This window comes from Anas acuta, chromosome 2 (assembly GCF_963932015.1).
Source record: "Anas acuta chromosome 2, bAnaAcu1.1, whole genome shotgun sequence".
Taxonomy (NCBI): Eukaryota; Metazoa; Chordata; class Aves; order Anseriformes; family Anatidae; genus Anas; species Anas acuta.
In genome coordinates this window covers 135,737,431-135,751,268 of record NC_088980.1, presented here as the reverse complement: position 1 = coordinate 135,751,268, position 13,838 = coordinate 135,737,431, and positions in this window count along the sequence as shown.

Sequence of the window (13,838 nt, the reverse complement as noted above, 5' to 3'; positions counted from 1 at the left end):
AACTTGCCAAAGGAACTTATCAACTACAACAAATCCCTAGGTTAAGGGGCAGTTGGCTACCCGACTGAGATTCTTGTAGTCAACTATGCGTTGCTCCATGTTCTGGGCAAAGTTATGTTCTGCCATGGGAAAACTCAGCTTGAGAAACAGTGCTGCCAACACTGATTTTAACACAAGTGTCATCATATTTATGTTTTTTTTTTTCTTAGAGCTGTGGAGAAAAGTAGTTGAGTGAGAAACTTAGGGTATATTTAAAGAAGGAAGGGCAGGAGAAGAAAAACTCACTCAAAATATGATGCACACACTTCCTAATGCCTCAGAAGACAGGGAGAAAAAATAGTGAAGGCATTGATTGATCTGTTAAAAAATGTCATAAACTAACTTCATGATTGTCTTACACAAACTTCATGATTTATGTTTTGTAGACATTTCTCCTGAGTGTTCAACAGCTTTGGGCTATTCAGATACTTTGACAAGATACCAGATGGAAAGAAATGAGAAACTGAGTTAGGGAGCTGCGTTGTAGCGGACATTCCCACCAGCCCAGGTGAAAGGGATGTTAGGCTTTGCTTGCGTGCTGTTTTCAAGCTATCATCTGTGTTTATGGGTGCCTGGGAGAAGGTCCATGCCAGCTGAATGCAGGCCAGGGTGTGGCTGCTTTGGCTGTGGCCCTCGCTGCAGCCAAACCCAACCAAATCTGGTTCCTCATTGTACCCTCTCTGGTGCATGTGTGGTGTGCTGGGGGCTCACATCAGACCTTGGGGATAGAGAAAAGTGAAAGTGGGAAAGGGCTGAGTGGACAGGCTGGGCTAAGAGGGTCTTTTGGAGCTTTCCTTCCATGTGAGAAGGTGGTAGTGGTCCTGCTTGCCTCTCGGGCACATTTCTCATCTCTAAGTGCTATCACCACTGTCCCTGGACTGCATGGTCCTCCTGGGGTCATAGAGGACACTTGTCCATGACGAGGGGAAAGTGGGACTGCTCGGGGAGCGTTTCCCACACAGACACTGGCTGTGGGATCCCTCTTCAGGCATTAAATGTGGTGAGGGAATGGGGTGGCTACAAACAGGTCTGAGCCTGTTTGGGCAAGGAAATGAACTCATGGCCAGAAATAATATCAAATGGACAGTAGAAAAATTACATCTGTGAGCCTGGAATACAACACAAACATAAAATAAACCTTAAAAGCCCCCAGAGAGAACTGCAGAGGTGCCTCCACCCTTTTAGGTTGTCAGCAAACATCTCAATGGCAAAGAGAATGGAAGGCATCGAAATGCACTCAGAAATCTGCATCCCTGCAGGCTCATAATGTATGCACCTCGTAACTCAAGAAACTCAGGAAGACAACATTTTTTAACCTCTTTCTTTATCATCTTTTTTATTTTTTTATTATTATTTTTCAACAGGAGAAAGGAGGTGATTGCACTAATGTATTTCTAGGGTTCATTAATTTGTCTCTTCAAATGGCAAGATGAATCACAAACTCAGACTCAGTTGTTTTCCAAGTCAAAGAATGGATTTAAAATTTTCCTTTCACAAATAAAATTCACGGGGCCAAAATTTGACAGTTGCTGCTGGCGAGTCTCTTCCAATGAAAATAGGTGTCCTTCACATGCAGAAACCCCGTGCAGAAGCCAGAGCCCATAAGCAGAGTGCGTTGTGCTTCTAAGGCTTTCTGAACTGGGGCCACAATCATGAAATCTGTAACATAAGGACGGTGTTCTGAATTACAGCACGCTGAATAATTGGTGGCGGCTGATTTGCCTAGCGAATGTTGCTGGCCTTCCAAAGAGACTTGCCCCAGTGTTCCTAAATGCATTCAATGTGAGCTGCTCAGGCACAGATGTCTGTGCATCGCTCTGGCTTTGCGAGCTCGGTTGGAAGCAATTAATGATGTTAGTGTTTGATGCCCAAAACTCAGGCTGCAGAAGTCTCAGGAGTTCCTTTCCTCCCTTGGAGCACATGGTTTGCGTTGTTTCAGTGCACCAGTCAAAGGAAGCATTCAAGCATGTGCTGATCGATGGACGGGGCTGAAAGCAGGTTCCCAGGGTAGATGTGTGCGAAGCTGAGCTCTGTGCTTTTCCCTCTTGTGTTTGCTGACGCTGCCCCGTTCTGGCTCACAACCCTGCAAGTACACTCATCAGCCAAAGTCAGTGCTCCAGGCAACTTCCTTACCAAATTTGCCAAAGATTTACGTTCCAAAATCTCATCTTTCAGTTCTGAATAAAGGATGTTTATAGTCCTCATTACTGCGGAATAATGCGAAAAATGTATAAAACATGTCAGTGCTGTCTTTGAGCCTTTGTTTTTGACAAGCGGAGCTCATTTGAGACTCGGAGTGCTCAGAAGGCCATGGACAGATTCCTCCCTGCTCAAACAAGCTTCAAATCAAGATCTGCGTGTCTTGGACTGCGTCTTGGCTGTCTCCAAACAGCAGCCTCAGGACCCCCATCAGGAGGGGCTGTGCCAGCCACCCTTGCTCCTACCCTCCTTGGCACTGTCAGAGGCACAGCCCGCACACACACACCAGGAGATTTGGGAAATGTGTCCAGCTAGAGCTGCACACTGACCCACCATCAGGTCCTGCAGACCAAGTTGGCTGGTGGTCACCACGGCCACCGGGTGACTTGGAGGTGCACAGGCTGCTGAGTCCATCATCCTGTGGAGCTTCACAGGCATAGAGGGTGAGGTTAAATGCCAAAATCACAGGGAAGACAGATGAGGATTTGAGCCCACAGTCTACTGAGAATGTAGCAAAGCACTTAAGCAAAGCAGCAGTCCAGCAAAGCACTTAGCATGCACTTAACTTCAAGCCTGTAAGCAATTCATTTCTGAGTGTTCATAACCATAAGGAATCAAAAAAAAAAAAAAAAAAAAGTCCTATATTACATTGGTGAGCATACTCGTAAGCCTGCAGTACAATGCTCTGCAGATGGCCATATATTTTCCTTCCTCATTGAGTGAAATGAGACCTTCCAAAGTTTTTACAACGTCCTTTTGGTAATTATTAGGATGATGAGTAGTTACTGAGAAGGAAAGCAAAATGATGGTCAGACTTTTCTTCCTCAGAATCTGCCAGGTAAACAGCCACTCTCATTCCGCAGAGCTCTTCCTTGTAATGCTGCATACCACAAGTCTGGTAATACATAATGCTGAAAGAAACTCCAGCACTATGCAATGTACGATCCACCCGTGTATATTCGAGCGGCATGAATCACAGTGTATTTAGAGATCTCCTTCCCTGTAAGTGTGATCTATTTACAAGCATGCGTAGGTTTTCAGAGTTTCACAATAGCTGGCATAAGAGCATAATTTATCTAAAAACACCCATTTTGTTCTGGCCTATTTGTTAGTCATGTGAGCATAGTTATTTATTTTTTTTGAAAATACAGCATCTGATTCTAAATTCTTAGTAAAACTTTGCTCCTACTCCATCTGAGGTGTTTTGTTTGCAAGAAACACTTTCTCCTGACAGGCCTCTGACATTCAACACCGAGTGTTTCAATGCAGAATAAATATGAATTTCATCCTTGTGTTTCTTGCTGAATGTGGAGTCTCTATGTCTTGTGCACATTTCAGAAGCTGAGGACATTCAGGCAAATAGAAGCCACTGGGCTGTGCCTAACACAATGCTGGTACAGTATATAACTTTTACAAGCCTCATAAGATTAATTTAGACTCAAAAATCTTTATTATCCTCATTCTTTTGCTGAAAGTAATAACCAAAACCACAAACTGCCATTTGAAGAACCACCCAAGCAGCGGGTTGGTCCCTGGCAGATCTCTTGTATTAGACCACTGGGGCTAAACTCCATCTGCATTTGCTGTGCCTCGTGTTCCTGGTGACCAGCTCCAGGCAGCTGCCTGCTTGCTGCCTCCTTCAGGTCCTATGACTCACTCCCTGAGGCTCTCCCACTGCCATAAGGAGATAGGTGACATTTAGACTAGCGTTTTTTCTACGCTTGCTCAAAGATGAGGCCAATTTCAGTGCAGCTGTGTGTGAGTGTGGGGCTAAGACCCTGCGGCTGCTGGCTCCCTCTGCACTGACCTGTTTGCACCTACCCTTTCTTGCAGGTTCTCCTTGCATGTGTAGCACCAGTGACATTCTCTTGGATAACAGCAGCAAGTAAAGGCCTCCCCATTTGCCTTTTCTTCCTGAGATGTATCAGATTGTGTAAAGGAATGAGCTAAATTAGGAACATGGAGATCCCATAGGAAAACAGAAATAAAAGGGATTTGTGTAACTTCGTGAAACATTTTGAGATAAATTGTTGGAGTGTTCTATATGCAAGCTACGAGCTATTGTCTTTATCAATAACTACCAAATCGGTCCAAAAGTAAATCAATAACTCATACTGTAGAAAAATGGACCTCTCGCTTTCGAAGGCTCTGCAGACCACGTCTGCATTCACGTGAGGTGCCCCATAGAGTGAGACATAAATAATAATGAAATGGCAAAGTGCAAAGGAGCATCACCAGTCATCTATGCATGCGTTACCTAAGAGGCTCTGTGGTATAACTCAGATATAGTCACTGATTACCCACACCAGGTACCTGATGTCACACTCTGGGTTCTGCCTAGTCCCTTTTCTGTGTCCTTCTGAGGTGCAGGGGGATGCAGGACTCATCTGTAGGAAGGCCTTGCCCAAGTGTAAAAGGGGAACATAACTTGGGTGTGTACCAAGATGCTCAAAAGTACTCTCAAGTCCAGGAATTCACGTAAAACATGTGTAATTTTTTTTTTTTAATCAAAAAAAGCAATTTCTGCCCCAGGGTACACGCTCACAACTCACACTTTGGAGATTACTCCTGTGTATCTGATAGCAGAATTTAAAAGCAGCACAAAATTGCCAAATGAGAAACCATAAAGAATCCATCTCCTGGGGCAGCAATCTCAAAATCCCATGAAATGGCTCTGTGAAAGCCTCCTGCAGCCAACTTTGCAGATAGTCCCTCTCTGTGGTTTCAGGCAAGTAAGAGCTGTGCAGTTCTCACCCTGTTGAAGTAAATAGCAAATACCTCAATGACTAAGTGCGGCCAAGATTTCACCCAGGAATTTAAGTGTTACAGCATTATAGCTTCCTTTCCTGACAACTCAGAGAGCTGGACAACAGCTTGTTTGGGCATATTTAAAAACAAACTGTTGAAAGGGAGTATCAGAGTGTTGCTAAGACCCTTCGGGCATGTTCCTCATTTGTGCTATAAAATCTGACGCAGAGAAGCAGAAGGATTTGTTTCTGAAGGCTAATGTTCTTCCCTTCATGCCCAGCAATAGTGCAGTGCTGTACTGCTTGGAGAAGCCGCTCTGGAGAGTAGCTCAGTCATATTTTGCCAGGACTAGGAAGGCTGATTTCACTGCTTCTGCTGGAATTGCTCCCACCCTGCATGCTGTTGAATCATCTGTGCTGATGAGGACATATTTTGGGGGATGCCTTCTCTTGTACAGAGATGTCTTTTGCCTGTTGGAGAGGATCACCTGTGCCACATGGCAGGTATTTACAACTGGGGGTAAAGCCAACAGGAGCCTCCATTAAGGTTCTCTCTCCTTTCCATCAGTATACTTGACCCTGGCAAGTGAGATCTCACCACAGGATATAGAGGTGGATTTTCTGAGACTGCTTTCTTCAGCTTAGAGACATGTCAACACCATGGACACCAGAATGGCTAAGATACTGAGGTGACTACAGCAAGACAGACCATCACATTCAAGTGACACTGAACAGAGGAAACATGGGCAGGGTTATGGTGTCCTGGCTTACATTTACAGTGTCCTGCACTCAGCCCTGGGGCTATGCAAAGCCATCTAAACACATCTGGTTTCTCTGGAGAAACGTACCCAGGCCAAACTTCCTCAGACCCCAACTGGGTGAGAACGTCATTATAGCTGAATCTTGACCAAAACTTGGTAACTTCCTTTAAATCTCTTCCTTTGTCACGTAACTTTTCAAACAGATCCCCTCACTAGCAGAATACATGCAGAGTAGCAATACCTGACAGCATGCATTTTTACTACTGAGGAAAATTTAACATTGGAGCAATTTATTTAGGGATGTGTCAGGTTCCCTGTTGGTCAAGTCTGGGTATGGATATGTTCAATGAGAAGTTTGAGAAATGATGCAGACATCGGCCCAGGTATTGTCTGTGTGACAAGAGATCCAGTTACATGATTTTCAGGTATCCTTCTATCCCCGGACTCCACTTCTATGTTTTCTTTACCCCAAAGATAAAGATGGTTTGAATATGTGAAGAAAATTAACGTGCTCACAGTGGATCAAATGGGTTGGGATCTAAAAGAGAGAACTCTTCTGTGTCTGGTTTTGTTTTTTTTTTTTTTTTGTTTTTTTTTTTTGTTTTTTGTGTGTGTTTTCCTTGTAGGTTAAGTATTTCTCTTTTATTTCCCCTGAGTTCTAATCACATATCTCAAAATATTTTTCTTTAGTTTCCCTGATTTTGAGAGCATTTGTACAGATATGAAGATTTTGCAAAGGCTGGGTAAGTACTGGATCATTCTTGCACCAAGGCAAATCTAGTACAGATCTATTCATTTCCATTCAGATAGCTGAACATGTAATTCATGTGTGTAAGATTCAAACACAGCCCATAATAACAGTGCATGTATGCCAGGGAAGGAGATGGCCTCCTTTAGGTGGCCTCTTCAATTTGGACAAGATTCCCCACTTCAGTGCTGCGAGCCATTATAACATGTGAGTTTCGTTGTGTCACTAGAGGTGGTCCAAAACCAGAGTGCCTGATCTGAGAAAAGCTTGTAAAATAAATTGACTTGGGCCAAACTGGCCTGAAATCTTTTTTTTTTCTTTTTTTTTTTTCTGTCTTTCCTACTTAAGTTCAGGAGCTGCATCAGTCCCACCCTACTATGTGTCCCACAGACAGAAATGCTGGGGCTTGTCTCAGTCCTCAGGGACTGGGCTGTAAGGCTGGGAAGCAGGAGCTCCACCTGAGGCTGGGTTTTGCTTGTTCAGTTTGGTGGAAGCTTGAAAAAAAGGAAAAAAAAAAAAAAAAAGATTTGGTCATGAAGTATAGTTCTGTTGGGAAAACTATGCCATGTTTCCTATGACTGCAGGCAGCCCCAAGAGGTGGTGAGATGCTTCTTTTCAAAGAATACACTTTATTAGTCTGAGATAAGAAGCAACGAGCCCTGCTCACTGGTGTTTCCTATTAGCCACTACAGCAATCTGTATTACCTTTCTCGCCTCCTGCAGATTTCTGGATGAAAAACTAATCCCATCATGAGGGAGCCTGGCCAGTTCAGACCAGATGCCCCTAGGAGCAAGGAGTGGCTCTCGGGATCCCTTCTGATCCTGTAATGGAAACCTTTTGTAATTGCGCTGATCTTCAAAGAAGCAACGTGAAAATTCATGGTGGAGACGACAAGCCACGAGAGCCGATATTTTAAAAAAATGGATCACTTGCCAGGACTGCCAGCTGCTGGCCAGACGCAGAATAAGCTGCCTTCCTCAAGCAGCCATGTCCCCCATCTGCTGAATAAATGCTCCTTTTGTGCACGTTTTCACAGCTGAGGCTTGAACCAAGAGCCTTGTGGTCTGCAGACAGCAGCTCCATGAAAACAGCCAAAAAGTTTCTTGCTCTGGACTAGACAGGCAGGAAGCTAAAACCTTTCTCAGCTGGAAGCATTCTTTGCCTATCTCACAACATCCCTTCCAATCATATAAAAATCTTTGAAGGAGAACATCTCCCTGCAATCCTTCACAGAGAAAATCCACTCAGGCAAGGCATATTTTTGGGAAGGGGCCAGCTTTGCTTGGTGGTCCTGGCTTTTGGCATCCGCCATGACTCAGTAGGGAAGAGAGAATAAATAAAATACTATTAGGAGGTACAACAATGTTACCAAATGGGATTGTGCCTTTCCCAATTAGAGTTGTTTTTCCTATCTCCATATGTTGCATATTACAGAGCCCTTTTGTTGGTAAACATATCCATGGCTCCCTGCAGGGGTGCCAGGGCCACTCACCAGCAACTTTGAGACTGAAATTGTGCATGAAGTCCAACATGCCATGCAAAGATGCTCTCGTTTCCATCTGTGCACTGCCACGGTGCACAGACTCTCAGCAGCTGGAAGCAGCCTGCACCGCGGTCCTTCCACAGGTACCTCACCCTGAACAAAGCAGAGAAGCGGGGAACAGACCCAGACTTTTGGGTTCTTTATACGGTGGATCCACATTTGATAATATAGTGACAGGAACATGTCCGTGACTCTGAGATTCTCTGAGACTGTAACAAGGCTGACGATAATGTATGTGTATGTGTTTTGATCTGTCTTCGGAGGCAGAGTTTGAGGTTACAATCTCATGGACAGGTGGTCATCTGTGGCTTGGCTATCTGCTACATCGCAGTAGCTCACTTTTGCATCTAAGCTTTGAAATCACCTGGCAGGACAGGCAATACAATTCCCAAATCCTGGTCCTCAGAGCTGCGCTCTGAGCACTGTTCATTTAACGTTGCAGCAAAACAGGCGTGGGGTTGTAACAAAGCTTGAGCATGAAGCACAGCAGACTGAATTTTCCCGTGTAGGTACGGTACAGGCTTTGAAATAGGATCTGCTTCTTACTGCAGCTGCTATTTTGTTAGCCTTTCCTGGCTAACGGAGGAAAAGCTGATGGGCACCGGAAAATTTCTTCATCGTGTATTTCTCCATTAATTGCTCCGAATGTGTGTGATTCAAGAGTGATGTAAATCATCACTGCCACCTCACTCTATTTATCTGTTTCCTCAGCAGGCTCTCATGGTAACCAGCAACTACTGTATTTAAAGAATGCGCTGCACCACACCTACTCTGCACAGTGCTTTGCTATGGAAGAGGGAGAGAGAGAAAGAAAAAGGCAGAAAGATAGAAAGGCAGACAAAGGGAGAGAGAGATGGAGCTAAAAACCTTTTAAAGAAAAAAAAAATCCTGTGTCCTTTATCAGAAAAAGGGAAAGATTAGATTTATTCCTGGAGTGACTATGAATACCAGATCAGCTAACTGCAGTTTAGGAGGTCTTTCTATAGTCTACCCAATCCCAGTTATTTTAATTCTGTGTTGCCAGCTGGCCTCTGCAGAAATCTATTCAGGGTTCAATTCTAAACAGTAATGTTTGGGAAAAGTACAATCTAAAACAGACAGATCTGTATGTGTTTAGGTTTTGCTTTCTTTCCACTTTTAAATATTAAAAATTGACTCCAGCTGTGGGGTAAAGTAACGCCCAACCTATAAAGACACTGACAAATAAATCACAATGCAATTTGCTGTGCATTTTCTGAGGTCTAAACACCAGCTCTTGAAAGGAATTTTCCATGATTACATCTTGGGAAGATATCTTCACTACCAACAACGCGTTTGACTTTTATACTTCTTAAAAGTCATCACATTCCAGCAGGGCCAGACCCTGCTTTCCTTCTCTGGCACGTATCTGAGGAGTTTGCTGAGCCTTCTGATGCTACATAGGACACATGTAAACCTTCACTGTCCCCATCTAGGATGCTGTTCACCTAAACACCTACCTTGTGTATTTATAATTCGCGTTTTTGCGAGGGTAAGTCACCGATTGCTCAGCCCTCTCAGCTGATCAGTTCTGCTTCGGTCCCCTTCTCTGCTGTGTCAAGTTTAGGCAGCCTTGCCTGGAGTTAAAGCTTTTATTATTATTCATCTCAAAATCACCGACCAGCAGAAGGTTTCCCACTTCATCAGGGTGCAGCCCAGAGAAGCAAGATTTAGCTCCTGGAGTCTGATCCAGCTCACCCTGCTGCATTTTGTGCCCCACAGCAATCACTCCTTCCTGTCCTACGTTTCCTCCTCAAAACGGGATAAATATTTAGTGTTTGGGAAAGGAAGAAGAAGATGGAAACTCCATCCTAAAGGCACTGTGCTGCTTTTTTCAGGGAACAGCCATTAATCCACAGAGCCCCCTTCATCTGCACAGTCTAGCTAATAATCTAGAAATAGCTCTGATGTTCATATCATATTTTTAAAATTATAAATTAACTTACAATTGAAAAAAGCTGGCTTTGAACCAAAACCCCTTGAACTATCCTATTTCAATTATTTACAAAACATTACAAAAAGAAGGTTTCTGGCCATTGCCCTCTTCCTGCCAAAAGCTGCAACGTAAACTTTTGTGTGTTGTGTGTGTGTGGGGAAAAGTAATTAAAGCAAAAAAATTCCTGACCAGCTCTGCTCCGCATGGCATTTTGCTGGCGCTCGCTTCAGATCTGCAAGTTGGTCTCCCCTTCAGAGCTGGCCTGTCCCCACTGGGGAGGGGAGTTAAGAGGTTCCTGCTGTTCCCTGCCTCCAGCTACGCTACTGCTGCCTCTGTGGCACTGGCTCAGTGTTTTGTGTACTTGTGCTCTCAACTAGACCAGTGAAAAAGAGGAAAGGCTCTGCGAAAGTATGCTTTTGTTTCCACCGGATCAGTTCCCCGATCCAGACCAAGTTTTGTATTTTCCTAATGGGGTGATTGGATAAATAACACTGGTGGAGATCGGCAGGATCCCAGAGGGGCTGAGGCTGGTGGGGACCTCTGGAGCCACCCAATGCCACCTGTGGCCAAGCAGTGACACCCAGAGCAGGGTGCCCAGCACCACGTCCAGGCGGCTGCTGAAGGGCTCCAAGGAGGAGACCCCACAGCCCCTCTGGATAGATGGTTGGAGCCTCCTGCATGTCACTGCAGGAGCCCTGAATTGCAATTTCCTTTTTAAAAGACATCACTAGGCCCCCAAAAGTTGTCCTTCTTGACCCAGCAACTTTCCCCACCACCACCATCCAAACTCCCGCACCCAGGTTCTCTTGTGGGCAGCATCAGACCATTCTTCAGAGCATCACCCTCCCCAGCTTCACCCAAATCTTTGCTTTGGGGTTCCTGCACCTTCTTGCCCCAATGCGAGGTGCCCTGCAGCAGCCTGTGCATAACCCCAGGTTCTTCAAGGGGTGAGGGTCTTGGGCAGGGTGGGGGCCAGCAGCTGTGGGATCTCCAGGCAGGGGTTGGATTTCATGCACCCTTTACTATTTTACAACTCAAATTGTTGTTCTTCCCATGAAAATAGGTCACGAGCTCTAACAAGAACCACAGGGAAGAGCACTCTGCACTGAACAAACACTGCTCAAAGGCACCGGGGCAGTCTGGCAGGGGAGGAAGACTCCTGACTGCCCTTGAGAGCTCCTCTTCACTTGGAAATCCAAAGAAAGAAAGGGCGTGCTTCTAAGTTGAATAGAAGCTACAGCATAAGAACAAAATAACCATGAGAAACACTTAGAAACCCCAATGCAGTAACCAAAAGCAAGAGATGTAGGGAAAAAAAAAAAAAAAAGAAAAAGAAAAAAAAAAAAAAGCATAAAAAAAAGGGTTCAAAGAATGCACCTGATGCAGGTGAAGAAATTCTACCAAAAAATAACTGAAAATAAGAGGCTGTAAACAGATGCACAATGTAATTAATAGCAACAAGAGGACAGTGCCTTGGGAGAAAGCAAGGTGAAACATAAGAAGCCTGTTTTGTTGGGTTAGACATCTCACACAGAAGGGCTTAATAAAGCTTGGAGAGACAAAGAATTATCAAAACCAAACTTTGAACCAGAAGCAACTGACTTTGAATTGTGGCAATATCCCAGAGTTAAGATAGAAAAAGATGCCTGTATTTAAAAGGGGTGAAGAGAAGGGAAAGAGTCTGGAAATGTATAACTTAGACAACTTCGTGATGATTTAAAGTTATTCAAATAAATGCATTTATTTAGGAGAAACTAGACAGAAAATACATGGTAAGAAACAGGAACGTGCAATTGTCAAGAACAGATCACGTCAAAGCAATCTACTTTCCCTCTTTGAAAAGAAATGGAAGAAATGGACATCACGGAAAAGGCAGAATTAGATGTGATCTATCTTGACTTTGGTAAGATTTTTGACATTTTTGGATAAAATGTTCTCATGCAGAGGTTCAGCAGTCAGGTCCAGCTGAAACTGTTGTGGGGAGGATGCACAAATGGTTGGAAAATGTAATTAAAAGAAAGAAGTTCTCAAGAATTTGCTGACAAACTGGACAAGTGGCGTGCATGGGAATTCTTAGAAATCTGTCCTGGGCTTGGTATTTTCATGAATGACTTGAATGATGGAAGAAGAGACATGCTTGTGAAATCCGCACATGACTCCATGCTGGCAGGCTCTGTGGAGGCCAGGAGAAGAATTTAAAATGATCTTGATAAATTTAAGAAATGGTCTGAAATCAATTAGATGAAATTCAATAAAGGCAAGTACAAAGTCCTAGACTTGGGAAGGGAAAAATCTATCACACCAAGACAAAATAGATGCAGGAATGTCTCTTTCTAAAAGTAAGGCAATTTTTGAGCAGAAGGGACTTACATGTAAAATTGCAGTCCAATTTTCATGAATCCTGAGGCAACTAAAGTGTCAGGTAGTGAATGAGCACTCCTCTAAGGCTTCAGCCTTAACTTTCCACCTGATCAAAAGATCACAGAAGTTTTTACATTTCCATTTCCTAAAAGACAGGGAAAGGGCAAAAGGGCAGCTTTGTTCTCTCCTGGCACTGGGACCCTTCCTTACTGTGCTACTGCTATAAGTTAAGGTCCATTTGGAAACCGCTTGAGCAAAGAATGAGGAAAAAATATATATATGCCTTTTGTTTTCTCCATAAATATCAATACATCAATATCAATATCAAGAGCCTCTCAATTTTCCCAGCTGATAATATCCTGCCTGGCCACATGGAGTTAAATCAAAGCAGGCTGTTAGGGGGAAACTAGCAGGAAATGAAACGATGTAAAGGTAGAAGCAAGCATAAATGAATAAGGTCCTATCATGGAGAATACCAGGAGTACCCCAAAAAGTGATGGGAATTGCTAATGGGAAAATGGCCCTTTCCATGGCTCTGAGTGCATGTGATAGTTATTGCTGGAGGGAGATTTCATTTCCTTGGGGGAAGGCACTATTGCCACCAAATTCTGCCTGGATCCTGTACCAGGAGATCCTCAGGCCAGGAGGATACTGGTGTGGGCAGAGACATCTGGAAAGAGCCACTGCCAGACAGCCTGCCACCCGGGGAGGAAAGAGGCTGAGCAAGGAGGAGGAGAAGGGCTGTCTCCGCTGCTCTGCAGCTCTGGGAGAACGAAGACATAAAGCTTTGTTTTAATGGTGTTGGTTTTGGCTTCAGGATCGACCCTCCCAGGTTGCTGGCACACAGCCCCGGGGCAGCCAGACTTCTGGGTGCTGGACCAACGTAGATGTCACCAAGCTCTCCCTGGGGGCTGATTTGGTTTTTAGAGCAGTTGTCACTAACAGTGCTCCTTTGGTCTGCACGGAGCATGGGGTAAAATGGGAGGCTTTGTAGAGGCAGCTGAAGGATGTGCTCTTTGTAGACGGAGTGACCTCTGCCTCCCCCATGCTGTGTGTGGGGTCTCCACTTCTCCTGTCATTTATAAGAAAAAGCTTTCTTGTGGATATAAAGGGTGTAGGCATTTCAGAGACCTTGGGAGTTAAGTGGGTGTAGGAGAGAGCGCATAAGTCCTACACAAACCGGCTGAAGAATGTGCAGAAAGAGAGGAAGGGAGAGACGATGCAGTGCTGGAAAAACTGAGCAAGTGACAAATTCTCTCCCTCTTAGTAAATGAGTAAGCAATAAAAGAAAATAAATATAAATTCACTGTTTTAACTCCGAGCCAACTCTTGCCATCTTCAGTGTGCATGCTGTTCCCGGGTACCACAGCCTCCAGCGTCGTGCAGTTTTAGTGCTGTTTCTGTGGGTACACAGGCAAATCCCGAGGAGATCTGTGGCTTTACACAGGACATTTGGGTTGCTACCGTACCATTACATTTCCAAGC